Source organism: Phocoena phocoena, chromosome 19 (genome assembly GCF_963924675.1).
Source record: "Phocoena phocoena chromosome 19, mPhoPho1.1, whole genome shotgun sequence".
NCBI lineage: Eukaryota > Metazoa > Chordata > Mammalia > Artiodactyla > Phocoenidae > Phocoena > Phocoena phocoena.
Window position 1 is genome coordinate 17,948,120 of NC_089237.1, and position 14,852 is coordinate 17,962,971.

The following is a 14,852-nucleotide window of genomic DNA, read 5'->3' on the forward strand; positions in this document are numbered from 1 at the left end:
GAGCCCAGCGCCTGGGACCACTCGGGACGATGAGTGAAGAGTAGACTGGCAGCTAAGGGCCTGGGCTCTGTGGAGGTTTCCAGCAGTAGAGCTGATGCCCACAGTGGTGCCAAGGTAACTGCTTCTCCTCAGAGTCCTACCTCCTCACACCACCCCAGAGGCAGCTGACATGAGGGGTTAACCCCTTGGCTGCCAGAATTGCTGAAGGGTGCCATCAACCCTCTCTGCAAGGCCAGAAAAGCTGGTTGCATCTTTTTTTTTTTTTTTTTTTTTTTAAGTATAGTCGATTTACAGTGCTGGTCGCATCTCTTAGGGAAAGGTGGGGAAATGGAGGCATAGTCCGGCTTCCCTGCCACCCTTTGCTCCCTCACAGCACTGCTCCCACCTGCTCCATCCCTCTGTTTAGCCTGTTCTCTTTCAGCCACTGAAATCCCCAGCTCCCACAGAAAGCAAATTTTCTGTGTCAGTTACAAGGGGTCCACCCATTTTCTCCATCTGGCCTCAAGAACGTCCATTCACCAACTCTGCCCACTCACTGGGTTTACTCTGCTAGCTAGTGGCAGATCAATGTCACCACACTGATTCAGATGTGCACCCACATCTGAATATGACCAGCAGGCAGGGACCCTCCATTAGCACAAACAGAGGAGCAGGAGATGAAAGACCTGTAGAAATTTCCAACCTTGGTTTGCCTCCCTGGGGGCTGGGAAGAAGGTCCTGACTCCCAGCACAGATCTCCTGCTCACTCAGCGTCAGCCTCAATTCTTGGCTTTTGGCACCTCAGACTTAGTCTTTTCAGTCCCTTTTCTCTGACTTTTCCCTCTTGCTTCACCTCTAAGAAGCCCCTCTTATTGTCCTCCTGCCTCCAGACCCATTGCCAGGGGTGATTGTGATGTTCGTTCTTTTGTTTTTTGGGGGGGTTTTTTGGGTTTTTTTTTTTTTTTTGCGGTACGCGGGCCTCTCACCGTTGTGGTCTTCCCCGTTGCGGAGCACAGGCTCCGGACGCGCAGGCTCAGCGGCCACGGCTCACGGGCCCGGCCGCTCCGCGGCATGTGGGATCTTCCCAGACCGGGGCACGAACCCGCGTCCCCTGCATCGGCAGGCGGACTCTCAACAACTGCGCCACCAGGGAAGCCCCGTTCTTTTGTTTTTCAATTGCAAGATATATCGGATGCACAAAAGAGCACCTGAAACACATATGTGCAGCTTGAAGAATATTTACAAAGCAAACACCTATGTCATAACCTCAATGATCAAGAAATAGGACATTATCAACACCCCAGGACCTGCCGTATGCTTCTCCCAGATCTCATCTTCATCCATCCCCGCAAGAGATAACCACTATCCAGACTTTTGCGATAATCATTTTCTTGCTTTTCTTTATAGTTTTACCACCTACACATCCATCAATAAAAAATATAGTTTAGGGCTTCCCTGGTGGCGCAGTGGTTGAGAGTCCACCTGCCGATGCAGGGGACGCGGGTTCGTGCCCCGGTCCGGGAAGATCCCACATGCCGCGGAGCGGCCGGGCCTGTGAGCCATGGCCGCTGAGCCTGCACGTCCGGAGCCCCTGCTCCGCGGCGGGAGAGGCCACAACAGTGAGAGGCCCACGTACCGCAAAAACAAAAACAACAACAACAAAAATATATATATATAGTTTAATGGTGTTTAAACTTTGTAGAAATGGAGTCATACTATATGAATTCAGTTGCAATTTGCTTCTTTCAATGTCACGTTAGGGAGATTCATTTTCGCAGTATACTATTCCAATGTATGTCTCTATCACAATTTATCTACTCTACCGTTGAGGGTATTTTGTGCACCAGATAGGGCCTAGTTAGAAAAATAGAAACCACACGATGTATTTGAAATAGAGGGGATTTGGTTACACAGGAGTGGGAAGACCAAAAGACCAAAAAGAGAAAGAACATGGAGACAACATGGAAGTAGTGAAACTCGTAACTAAAGAAAGTAGCAAGGGCTAAGGGAACTCAAGGGAAGAGGTGGGAGCCCATGGGTGGAGCTCAGACTCAGCCAGAGCCACCAGTGGGCTGCCACTGGTGCCATCTACAAAGAGGAGCCATCTACAAAGCCGGTTCTCAGAATGCAGAAAAGAGCTGAAGGCTGGAGCCAACTGCCAAAGATAGGGTGACCCTAAACAAAACACCCAAAGAGAATATCGGCCCTTCTCCTTTCCCTGCCTTCCATCTCCCTCTAGTGCTTTCTGTTAGTAGAACCTAACAGAAAGCCAGTTAGTAGTGGAGTCTGGGAAACAAGTTGGTAGAGTTCTCCCGACCCCTCAGCATCGGAGAGCAGAGAGACGTGAAGAATGGATTTGGAGCAGAAAAGCAAGAAATAAGTAACTGGCACAGGAAAAGTGGGGACCTTTTGCTGCTCAGCATCCACACACATCTTTTCTATACATATCTGAACAGTAACAACTTCCTGCCTTTGCCTATTAAGATGCAGTTGTCTTTGGTACAAGTGAAGGTGCTATAGCGCCCTCCCCTGCAACGTTGAGCTGCAAAGTCTCTGCTGTAACAGTATCCATCTCTGGGTGATGTTAATACCTTTCTGAGTTCGGCCACATTTCCTCTAGAGGAACCTAAAGACTAAATAATAAAGCTCACTGCCAACAACAATCCTTCCATAAGATAATAAGGCAAAGGAAGGAAGGGGGAAATAATACTATACAGAGTATATAATATAAAGCAAGCGAGCAAGCAAGCAAATACCCATAGCATCTACGATTCTTATTTTACTTTATTTTATTTTACTTTTAAATTTATTTATTTTTGGCTGCGTTGGGTCTTCGTTGCTGCTCGTGGGCTTTCTCTAGTTGCAGCGAGCAGGGGCTACTCTTCATTGCGGTGCGCGGGCTTCTCATTTTGGTGGCTTGTCTTATTGCAGAGCACAGGCTCTAGGCGCGCGGGCTTCAGTAGTTGTGGCATGTGGGCTCAGTAGTTGTGGCTCGTGGGCTCTAGAGCGCAGGCCCAGTAGTCATGGCGCACGGGCTTAGTTGCTCTGCGGCATGTGGGATCTTCCCGGACCAGGGCTCGAACCCGTGTCCCTTGCATTGGCAGGTGGATTCTTAACCACTGCGCCACCAGGGAAGCCCCTATGATTCTTATTTTTGTAACTGGTCAAAGTTGACATTTATAATCTCCTCTTCCAACACTCATTTCATTTTCACTTTGCCCTTAGCCAGCACCCCAGTTGGCTCTTGTTTTTTAAACCATGTCAGGTGACCACTTCATTCTTGAAGAATCTAAATCCTCAGAATTGGATTGCTACCCGTTTAGTGGAACCACTGTTGCCTCTAGTGAACGGATTCCTCCCTTGGGGTAGCAGATGCTGTCAGTATCCCTCCCACATTCCCTAAGCGCCTGGGTACACTGAACGAACTTCCAACCGCCAGAAAAACTGCAACTCTACCTGAAGGCTCTCTCTGGCCACTGGAGCCTGCACTACTCAAACGCTGGGCCCTCCCATCCTCAGCAAACCTCAGGCAATAACTGATGAGGAATGGTGGAAAAATACCCCAGTTCTCTCAGCCATCAGGTGGAATAGTCCTGAGGCTCACATTATCACTGGCTCCCTGAGTCCCCAGCAGGACTAAGTTCCAGTTGTCCACACGCTTAATGGGGTTCATAGCACAGCCTTTATTAGCCTCCGTCCCTTCTCTGTGTCACCTTCCCATTCACTTGCAGGTAGTTCCTAGCATCATTTTTCAGATATCGGGAATTCCCCGGCAGTCCAGTGGTTAGGACTCCGAGCTTCCATTGCAGGGGGCATGGGTTCCATCCTGGTTGGGGAACGAAGATCCCACAAGCAGCGTGGCGTGGCCAAACAAACAAACTAAAACCCCCCCAAAACAAACAAAAAACCTCCTCAAATATCAAATCCTCAACTGAGGTTTTATTCCTAGGGGGACCTCCCCTCCCCACAAAAAACCCAGTTGGTATCTGGAGTGGTCCTAGGAAGCAGATCCCCCAAATGGGATTCTGGAATCGAATGACTCACCATCCAAATGGCAACAAGGATTCCGTTGCTGGGGTAAGTGTGGGTGCTGATAGCCAGAGCACCAGCAAGATTACTAAAACTTTTACCCTGGTGAGTCCAGGGATGCACTGCCTGTGCGTATCTCTAGTATTTGTGAGATGGGAGGGAAATGGGAATTTTAAAGCTTGTGGAGTTGGTCAGTTGTTGGTAAATGCCTTCAAATTGCTAAAAGGAAAAAATGACAAACTCACATCAGCTATCAACTCAGGGTACAGTGTAAAACCCAGAAGTCCTTTAGGGCAGCACTCAAGGAGACTCTTACCTGCAGCCTGTGCAGGGCTGACTGGGCTGAAAATCAATCCCATAATGCTGTAAGAATAGCAAGATTATTTATTTAAAGCCCCACCAAGTCAGGGCCCCGATAAGGAAGGAGTAGGACACTGAGACCTGGTATGAAAACATCTGTTCTGGAATCCCCATATTATCCTGAACCCATTGGGCAAGGAGAAGTGGCCTCTCCCCCTTGATAGAAGAGCGCAGTTTCTCCTTGCCTGGATAACATGCAAAGTCCTCACCTGAGGCAGATGTCTCACAAGATGATACTTGCTCTCTTCAAGATCTGACTCTGACCCCACTCCATGATTCTAGACCATGGACGAGTCTCGTCCTGGAACAAGTGGGGAAGTACTATCCCAGCTATAGGAAGAAAGGGATTGTTCACCAAAAATGCTGCAGCGTCTGGCTAACGTAGCAGCAGAAACTGGGAGAACATGCTTGAGAACAGATCTTGAGGGTGCCGGACTGCGGTCAGGGAGTAGAATATAAGGCTGGATAGTGGAGAGTCTATATTGATCTGGGATAGTCTACCATGACTAAGGATTTAACATTTTAAAGCCTTAGCAAGGACGTCTGAAACCAGTTGCAATATGCTACTGAGATAGAGCTTCAAGGTTTGGAGGAAACCGTATGTTACAGCAAATGAGGTGGAGATGCTAGAATTTCCTTGGCTGAGTGCTGGGGAAGGGTCAAAAGGCTCAGGGAGATAAGCCCACCAGAATGAAATTATTATTGTATAAGACCTATTATTGGACTTCCCTGGTGGCGCAGTGGTTGAGAATCTGCCTGCTAATGCAGGGGACACGGGTTCGAGCCCTGGTCTGGGAAGATCCCACATGCCGCGGAGCAACTAGGCCCGTGAGCCACAACTACCGAGCCTGTGGGTCTGGAGCCTGCTCCGCAACAAGAGAGGCCGCGACAGTGAGAGGCCCGCGCACCACAATGAAGAGTGGCCCCCGCTCGCCACAACTAGAGAAAGCTCTTGTGCAGAAACGAAGAACCAACACAGACAAAAATTAAATAAAAATTTTTTTAAAAGACGTATTATTATTGTATAAGACCAGAGAACGCTCCAGCTTCCTGTGTTCCTCATGAGGACCCAGAGACACTCACTGAAATAGTGATAAGAAATGGGCTAGTTGTCAGAGAGGCACCGACATCATTTGCAGTTCAGTAGGGGTTATTCTCTGCAGGCCGGAGTTGATGGCAGTGGACATATCTATGGAACTGGGCTTTGTCAAGTCAGTGGGTATGACACGAACCCAGAACAGAGGCCAGGTGATGCCACTTAGTCATCAGAGTTAAAGTGGACGTAATTACCATAACGGGCAGAAAGACCAAAGCGACAAGCTGGGATCTATTGTGATAGCCAGTGGTCTTCAACGTGGAAGACCATGGTCTTCCTAGGTAGGTGGACAGCCAATGAGAGTATTTCTTGACTTATATAACCAAAAACAAACAAGCAAGAGTGTGAGTAGAAGGCTGATGTCGGCCACTGCAACGGGAAATCGTGATTCATCACCCAATTTCCAGACCCCAAGCATTTTTCAGCTACAGAACCCACTGATTAAAGCAGAGGCCAGTGGCCTTCGGGAAGAATCTTGCAATGCCACGGTAAACTTCCATCATAATAATTACCTCACTCCTCCAAAGTCATTTCTCAGAGCAACTAAGGAAAGGGGAATACTCAGATCTTTCAAGGCTTTTGGGTACAGGATTTAAGCTGACAGATATTAAGGGATCAGAATGCCACCATGGACATGTGTTAGAGTGGGGCATACAGAGGCCAAGTGATAAAAGGAGACCTGGCCAAGTCCATCCCACAGTGGGTCCAATAGGTCCACAGACCCACCTGGTGGTTATTTCCCTGGTCTCTAAATACATAATTGAAATAGATGTACTTAGCAGATAGCAGAACTCTCACATTGGTTTCCTGAAACAAGAGCCATCGGAGTAGGAAAGACCAAGTGGGAACTGCCCCCTACCCCTGCCAAGGTATTAAATCAGAAGCAATACCTCATCCCAGGTGAAATGACAGCGATTACAGTCACCCACAAAGGATGCAGGAGTGGTGGTCCCTGTTACATCTCCATTTAACACATCAATCTTGCCCTTGCAAAAACCAGGTGAATAATTGTAGATGATGAGAACGTAACCAAGCGGTAGCCCCAATTTAGCTACTGCACCAGATGATCCCACAGATTATCCTAGAGCACGTCGACATAGTCCCTGCTAGTTAGTATGTGGCTACCCATTTGGTGAAGGAAAAGGGATTAGAACCTTATAAAAGTATACTTCCATTGCCTCTCTCCCTGACTTTGAATACTGTTGTTATACATTTTATTTTAGTTGGCATTTATTTCCAGGATTGTTAATGAGTTCAAGCATTTTTTCACATGCTTATTGGTCATCTGGGTTTTCTCTACTCTGAAGCTCCTGTTCCAAGTATTTTGCTCAATTTCTCTTGGATTATTTTTTCACTGCTTTGTAGTAGTTCTTTATCGCCTCTAAATATGAATCTTTGGTCACTTATATGTACTACAAACATCTTCTCATATTCTGTGCCTTGTCCTTTAGTCCTCTTTATGGTATATTTTCATGAACAAAAGTTCTTAATTGTAATTTAACCGAATATATCATTTTTTCTTTATGACAGGTGTTTTTTGTCTCTTAAGAAATCTTCCCTATCTTGAGGTTATGATGTTCTTTCTTACATTACCTTACAGCAGTGTCATATGGTAATTCTATGTTTAACATTTTGAGGAGCAGCCAAACTGTTTCCACGGTGGCTGAACCATTCTACGTTCCCACCTTAACTACGAGGGTTCCAATTTCTCCACAGCCTCACCGGCCTCACCTTACTGTCTTTCCCTTTTCACAATAGGTCTCCTAGTAGTTGTGAGGTGGTATCTCATTGTGGTTCTGATTTCCTTTCCCTAATGCCTAATGACGTTGAGTATTTTTTCATATGTTTATCGGCCATTTGTATACCTTCTTTGGAGAAATGTCTATTCAAGTCCTTTGACCATTTTTTAATTGGGTTGTTTGTCTTGGTGCAATTAATTTTTAAGTTGATTCTTTTAATTTATTAAACATTTCTATAAATTGAAATGATTTACTGTAGCAATTTTCTTGCTACACCATTAAATTATTTGCAAATAACAGGGTTTTTTTTCCTCGCCAAGTAACAAGCATCCTTGTCCTGTTTCTGACCTCAGGAGGAAAGATTTCAATATTAGGTGTGATGTTTTCTGTAGGCTTTTTTTATAGATATCCCTCATCAGGTTATAGAAGTTCACACCTATTCTTAATTTGCTCAAAGTGTTAATCATTAATGAGTGGCAAATTTTATCAAATGCTTTTTTCATCTCTGAGATGCATATATGGTTTTCATTCTTTTCATGTTCATGTGGAGGATTACATTTAATTGATTTTTCTAATGTTACTAAGCTCCATGTCTGGGATAGCCCCGTTTGGTCATGATGTATTACCTTTTTCTTTTATTACTGGTTTCAGTTTGCTAATGTTTTGTTTATTTAGGACTTTTGAATCTATGTTCATAAGCCAGATTGACACGTTATTTTTCTTCCTTGTACTATCCATGCCAGGTTTTGGTATTAAGATAATGCTACTAGGTGAGTGAACAAGTGCCTCCTCCTTTTCTGTAATCTGGAATAATTTGTGACTGTTTGGAAGTATTTCCTTCTTGATTATGTGATTGAATTCAATGATGAAGCTCTCTGGTCATGGAACTCGCTTTGTGGGAATATTTTCGACTGCTAATTCAATTTCTTTTATGATTGTAGACTATGTAGGTATTGTATTCTTTTTTTTATTCCTAGAAGGTTTTTATTTTTATTTCGTCAATTAATTCCTCCATTAAAAAAAAACAACATTACTGAAGTATAATTTACACACAAGAAATGCACCCATGTTAATTGTACCAGTCAATGAGTTTTGACAAACATACACACCCACAATCAAGATAGGGGATATTTCCATCACTGGAAAAGTTCTTTCGTGCCTCTTCCCAGTCAGTCCTCTGCCCCAGCCCCAGGCAACCATTTATCTACTTGCTGTCACTGTGAACTCGTCTTTTTTAGAATTTCATCTAAATGGAATCATATAGGATTTACTACATTGTGTCTGGCTTCTCATACTCAGCATAACATTTTGGAAACTCATTCCTGTTGTTGCAAGTGTTGTTAATTCATTACTTATCAGTGCTGTGTAATATTCCAGTGTATAAATGTACCACAATTTATTTGTCCATTCATTTGTTGATGGCATTTAGGATTATTTCAGCTCTTTTCACTAGTATGACTAAAGCTGCTAAAAATGGTATTGTATAAATTTTTTTGTAATGAAGCGTTTTCATTCCTGGTGGGTAATTACCTACAAGTAGAATTTCTGGATCATATGAGATGTATGTGTTTACATTTGTAAGAAACCTCCAAACTTGCAAAGTGGTTGTACCATTTTACATCCCCATCATCAATGTATGAGAGGTCTAGTTGCTTCACATACTCACCAATGTTCAGCATCTTTATTCCTTTTTTAAAATTTAGCTAATTGAAGTATAGTTGATTTACAATGTTATGTTAATTTCTGCTGTACAACAAAATGATTCAGTTATACATATATACATTCTTTTTCATATTCTTTTCCATTATGGTTTATCACAGGATATTGAATATAGTTCCCTGTGCTATACAGTAGGAACTTGTTGTTGATCCATTCTATTATTCTTTTTAATTGTAGTCATTCCAGTACCTCAGTGTGGTTCTTCATTATTGAGGTGTAATTTACATACATAGAGCAAAATGTTTTGATTTTAAGCACTGCCATTCAATAATTTAATAGATACATGCACTCAGGTATCCCACACACCTATTAGGACACAGAACATTTCCATCACCCCCAGGAAGTTCTCCTCTGCCGCTTCTCAGTCAATCCCCCCCACCACCAAAACAACCACTGATCTGAACCATAGATCTGTTTTCCCTATTCTAGAACTTTCTACAAATAGAATCATACAATAAATATTCGTTGGCACTGGCTTTTTTCCTTCAGTGTAATGTTTTTGAGATTCATTAGTGTTGTAGCCATGTATAAGTAATTTGTTTATTTTTATTGATGAGAAATATACCACAGATGTCTATTCATTCGCCTGTTGATAGACGTTTGAGCTGTTTCCAGTTTGGGCTACTATGAAGAAAACTTTCATGAACATTCTCATTGAAGGTTTTAGTCGACATGTATTTCATTTCTCTTAGATAAATATCTAGGAGCACATGAATGAATCATAGGCTAAGTGTATGATTAACTTTTACTGCCAAACTCTTTTCCAAAGTGGTTTTACCCCTCGTACAATGTACAAAAATGTAAGATTGCCAATGCTCCATCTCCTTTCCAACACTTGGTGTTCTCAATCTCTCTCTCTTTTTGTTTTTTTCTGGCCATGCCACGAGGCTTGCGGTATCTTAGTTCCCCGACCAGGGATTGAACCTGGGCCCACAGCAATAAAAGTTGTAACCACTGCACCTCCAGGGAAACCCCAGTCTTTTTGCATTTTAGCCATTGAGTGGGCATGTAGTGGTATCTCATTGTGAACTTAATTTGCGCTTCTCCGATGACTAATGATGTTACGTTTTTTCATGAGCTTATTAGTCCATTGTGTATTTTCTTTTGCAAAGTGTCCAAGTCTTTCATCAAAATTTTAATTGAATTGTTTGTTTTCATAATTGAGTTGCAGGAATTCTTTATATATTCTAGATACAAGGCTTCTGTCAGATAAATGTATTGCAAACATTTTTGCCCAGACTGTGACTCTCTCTAAGGATCAAGGTGCTGGATTTTGTTGTTTTCCAAAATGCTGGACTTTGTTCTAAGAGGCAATTCACACTTATTCATGATTAACTTAATTCGTTTGAAGTTTATTTTTAAGGTATTAGGGAAGGTCTAAATTTGCCTATGGCTAAAACAGCCCTCATTAACTACTAAAGTGTTACCTTTCTGGGGTCTCTACTGAATGCCCTGGTTTTTTTAACAAGCGTTCTCCACTCTGGGTGGTCAGAACTTGACTATATCCTAGGCTTCTGTAAGCTCTGGGAATTCTGTAGCTCACAGCACATCTGATCTCTCAGGTGTGTGGCAGTTCACCCTTACACGAGTGGCTTAGTATTCAGACTCTCTCAAGTATACTCTGATGCATGTTGCTGGAGCTCTCTCCCTACACAGCTCCCTTCTCTTTAGTATTCCACTTTGTAAATTCCAAGTGTTACAGCCTCCCGAAACTCCGATCTCTCATCCCAACCCAGCAAATCCACTGCTTTGGGACCCCTTCCTGGCACTGGGGTCTAGAGAGTGCCTCCAGGCAGAAGCTAGGGTAATCACAGGGCTTACTTGGTTCCCTTTCTCCTAGAGATCACAGACCTGCACTGCCTATCCAATGATTAAAACAGTTGTTTCATATAGTTTTCTTGTTGTTTACAGCTAGACAGCAATTCCAGTCCCTATAACTCCATCATGATGAGATAGAATTCTCTTATTTCTTCTTGAGTTGGTCTGTGGTGTCATAATTTTCTAGGACATGGCCTATTTTGTTGAAAATTTTAAATTCTTTGGCATAAAATAAGTGTATCTGTAATATCCTCTCATTTTTTAAAATGTCCTTAAATTTGGTAGTGAAACTCACCTTTTCATTTCTGATATTTGCAGTACGTGACCTTTTTTTTCCAATGATAAATCTCACTAGAGATTTTTAACTTTTATTAATCTTCTTAAAGAACTACCTTTGTCTTTATTGATTCCCTTTATTGAAGCTTTATTTTGTATTTTATGTATTTTTATTATTAGCTATTTTTCTTCTTTCTTCTTTTAAGGGACTCATTTTGTTCTTCTACTAAATTACAGAAATGGGTAACTTAGGGAATTCCCTGGTGGTCCAGTGGTTAGGACTCTGCACACACACCCCCATTGCCGGGGGCATAGGTTCGAACCCTGGCCAGAGAACTAAGATCCCACAAAAAAAAAAAGAAAAAAAGAAAAAAAAGAAAAAAGAAACAGCAAGAAGAAGCCTGAGGATACAAGAAAGAGTACGCTGGCGTCTGGTTCCTCCAAAGGGATAATCCCAAATAAATATCGAAAATAATTTTTTAAAAAAAGAAATGGGGGGCTTCCCTGGTGGCGCAGTGGTTGAGAATCTGCCTGCCAATGCAGGGGACACGGGTTCGAGCCCGGTCTGGGAAGATCCCACATGCCGCGGAGCAACTGGGCCCGTGAGCCACAGCTACTGAGCCTGCGCGTCTGGAGCCTGTGCTCCGCAACAAGAGAGGCCGCAATAGTGAGAGGCCCGCGCACCGCGATGAAGAGTGGCCCCCGCTTGCCACAACTGGAGAAAGCCCTCACACAGAAACGAAGACCCAACACAGCCATAAATAAATAAATAAATATTAAAAAAAAAAAAAAAAAAGAAATGGGTAACTTAGATTGTTCATTATAAACTTATTTTCCAATATACACATTTAAGGCTGTAAATTTTTCTATGAGTATTGCTTTAGCCATATCCCACAAATATTCTTTTCATTCAATTCAAAACATTTTATAACTTCCATTATGGTTTCTTCTTAAACCCATGAAAACCAATAGGACAAATATGTAGAGACATATAGGTACAGATATATAAACATCTCTCTATATATTTATAGACATACATATATAAATATAGATATTTATATGCAGATATAAATATACTTGTGTATTTCTAGATATATTTATAGATAAATATTTACAGAGAGAGAGAAATTGATTTACTGTTTTATTGCCAAAGAATTGGTTTAGTCAATTGTGAGGGTTTGGTTAGACAAATCTGAAATCTGTAGGGCAGGCACTGACACTGCAGTTCACAGGTAGAATTTCTTCTTCCTCAGGGAACCCTTAGTTTTGCTCTTAAGGCCTTTCAACTGATTGGATGAGGACCGTCCAGAATATCCTTTACTTAAAGTCAACAGATTGTAGATATTAATCCCATGTACAAAATACCTTCACAGCGACACCTAGATTAGTGTTTGATTGAATAACTGGGTACTGTGGACTAGCCAGGTTGACACATGGAACTACCCATCACACCACTGTCTGTCTGATGCTTCTGTCATGATTAGACTCAGGTAATGAGTTTTGGGGAGGAAGATCACAGAGTCCCATCTTCATCCCATCATCTCAAATGTATGTACTATCAACATAATGTGTGATTGAAGATGTTGATCCTGCTCGTTGGCTGAGCTAGTGTCTCTTCTGCTCCATTTATTAATCTATTCAATTACTTAAACATATCAATATGGACTCATGGATGTTTGTTTTATACTTTGGGTTGTAATCCAATACTTTTTTATTTTGCTGTTCAAATTGTTCTAGCTTTGGCCACTGGAAACTGCATGCTATATATATTTCCCATCTTCTTACCTTTACCTTTCAGCATGCATGTTCAGCAAACATTTATTGAGCACCTACTGTGTGCCTTGCCCTGTGCTAATCATATAGGATCTGCATGTAGTTTTAGTATATAAGGGGAGAGAATGAAGAGGAAGAATGAAACTCAAGGTTAGACAGAGCTACAGGATTTGAACATTAGCATCCTTTTAACTTTTTATTTTATATTGGAGTAGAGTTGATTAACACTGTTGTGATAGTTTCAGGTGTACAGCAAAGTGATTCAGTTATACATATACATGTATCTATTCTTTTTCAAATTATTCTCCCATTTAGGTTGTTACATAATATTGAGCAGAGTTCCCTGTGTTATACAGTAAGTCCTTGCTGGTTATCCATTTTATCTTTAAATTTTTTTATTTATTTATTTTCTTTTATTTATTTATTTATTTATTTTCTGGCTGCCTTGGTTCTTTGTTGCGGCACGCGGGGTCTTCGCTGAAGCGTGCGGGATCTTTCGTTGCGGCGCGGGCTTCTCTCTAGTTGTGGCGTGCGGGCTTTCTCTCTCTAGTTGTGGCACGTGGGGTCCAGAGCACGTGGGCTCTGTAGTTTGTGACACACAGTCTCAGTAGTTGTGGCACGCAGGTTTTAGTTGCCCCGCGGCATGCGGGATCTTAGTTCCCCAACCAGGGATCGAACCCACGTCCCCTGCATTGGAAGGCAGATTCTTTACCACTGGACCACCAGGGAAGTCCCTGGTTATCCATTTTAAATACAGCAGTGTGTACATGTCAATCCCAAACTCCCTAACTATCCCTCCACCCCTCCCCCCCCACCAACCATAAGTTCTGAACGTTAGAATTTGAACATTACCAAGGAGTGACAGGCTCCAATTTGGGCTTTAGAAAGGTCATCAGTTACAGGAAAGTCAATGGATGGTTCCTTGGTGATTGGCCAGATAAGGCGGAAGTTTTGCAGTCACTTCCAGGTTTCTGGCTTGAGCATTGGGTAGACTGGGGTGTCATTGGCTGAGACAGGGCACCTTGAAGGAGGGCCAAGTCACAAGAGTATGCACCGTGGAGGTAAGATAGCTCAGGAGAGATGAACTTGGGGGAGCATCAACATGGGGGTGAGGTGATAGGAGGAAGATGAGCCAGCCAAGAAGATAGAGGAGAAACCATCAAATAGATAGGAGGGGAACTGAGAGCAGATACCTCCAAGATGGGAGGGGCTGCACATGTCAAATGGTACAGAGAAATCCACCTGGGGAGCTGGGTAGTGTTCATTAGACTTGGCAACTTATAGGTTATTAGTGGAAAGGGGAGATAGAGGAGAAGCTGAGCTGTCGGGCAGAGGAGGGAATGAGAGGTGAGAGAAAGAGAGTGTTAGGCATTGTGAAGGGGAGGAGAGCAACAGGGCAACCTCTCTAGCGTCAAGAGAAGCTTGTCTGGTTATTTCAGTGGATAGACTTGAGCTCTTTAGGGCTGTGGGGAAGGAGCGAGTGGAGAGAGAGAGGGAGAGTGGGGAGAATGGAGGGAGGAAGTCCAGAGTGGCCTGTGCCTCAGGGTGGGGGTGGAGTGCTCCAGAGAGGTAGAGTGTCCCATGGAGCAACCTGAGCCCCCTAGAGGACGGGTGCTATCACTACAGACAAGTTTACCGGAGTTGCGGGAGGAGAGGTTATTTATTAAATCCTTCAGCCTTCAAGGGTCTTTACTGATGGAGAGAAATCCTCACTACTACCTGAACTTGGTTTCAGGTCCAGTTTATTTATTTATTTATTTTTGACATCTTTATTGGAGTATAATTGCTTTACAATGGTGTGTCACTTTCTGCTTTATAATAAAGTGAATCAGCTATACATATACATATATCCCCATATCTCCTCCCTCTTGCGTCTCCCTCCCACCCTCCCTATCCCACCCCTCTAGGTGGTCACAAAGCACCGAGCTGATCTCCCTGTGCTATGCGGCTGCTTCCCACTAGCTATTTTACATTTGGTAGTGTATATATGTCCGTGCCTCTCTCTCACTTCATCCCAGCTTACCCTTCCCCCTCCCCTCATGTCCAGTTTATTAACCTTCTGA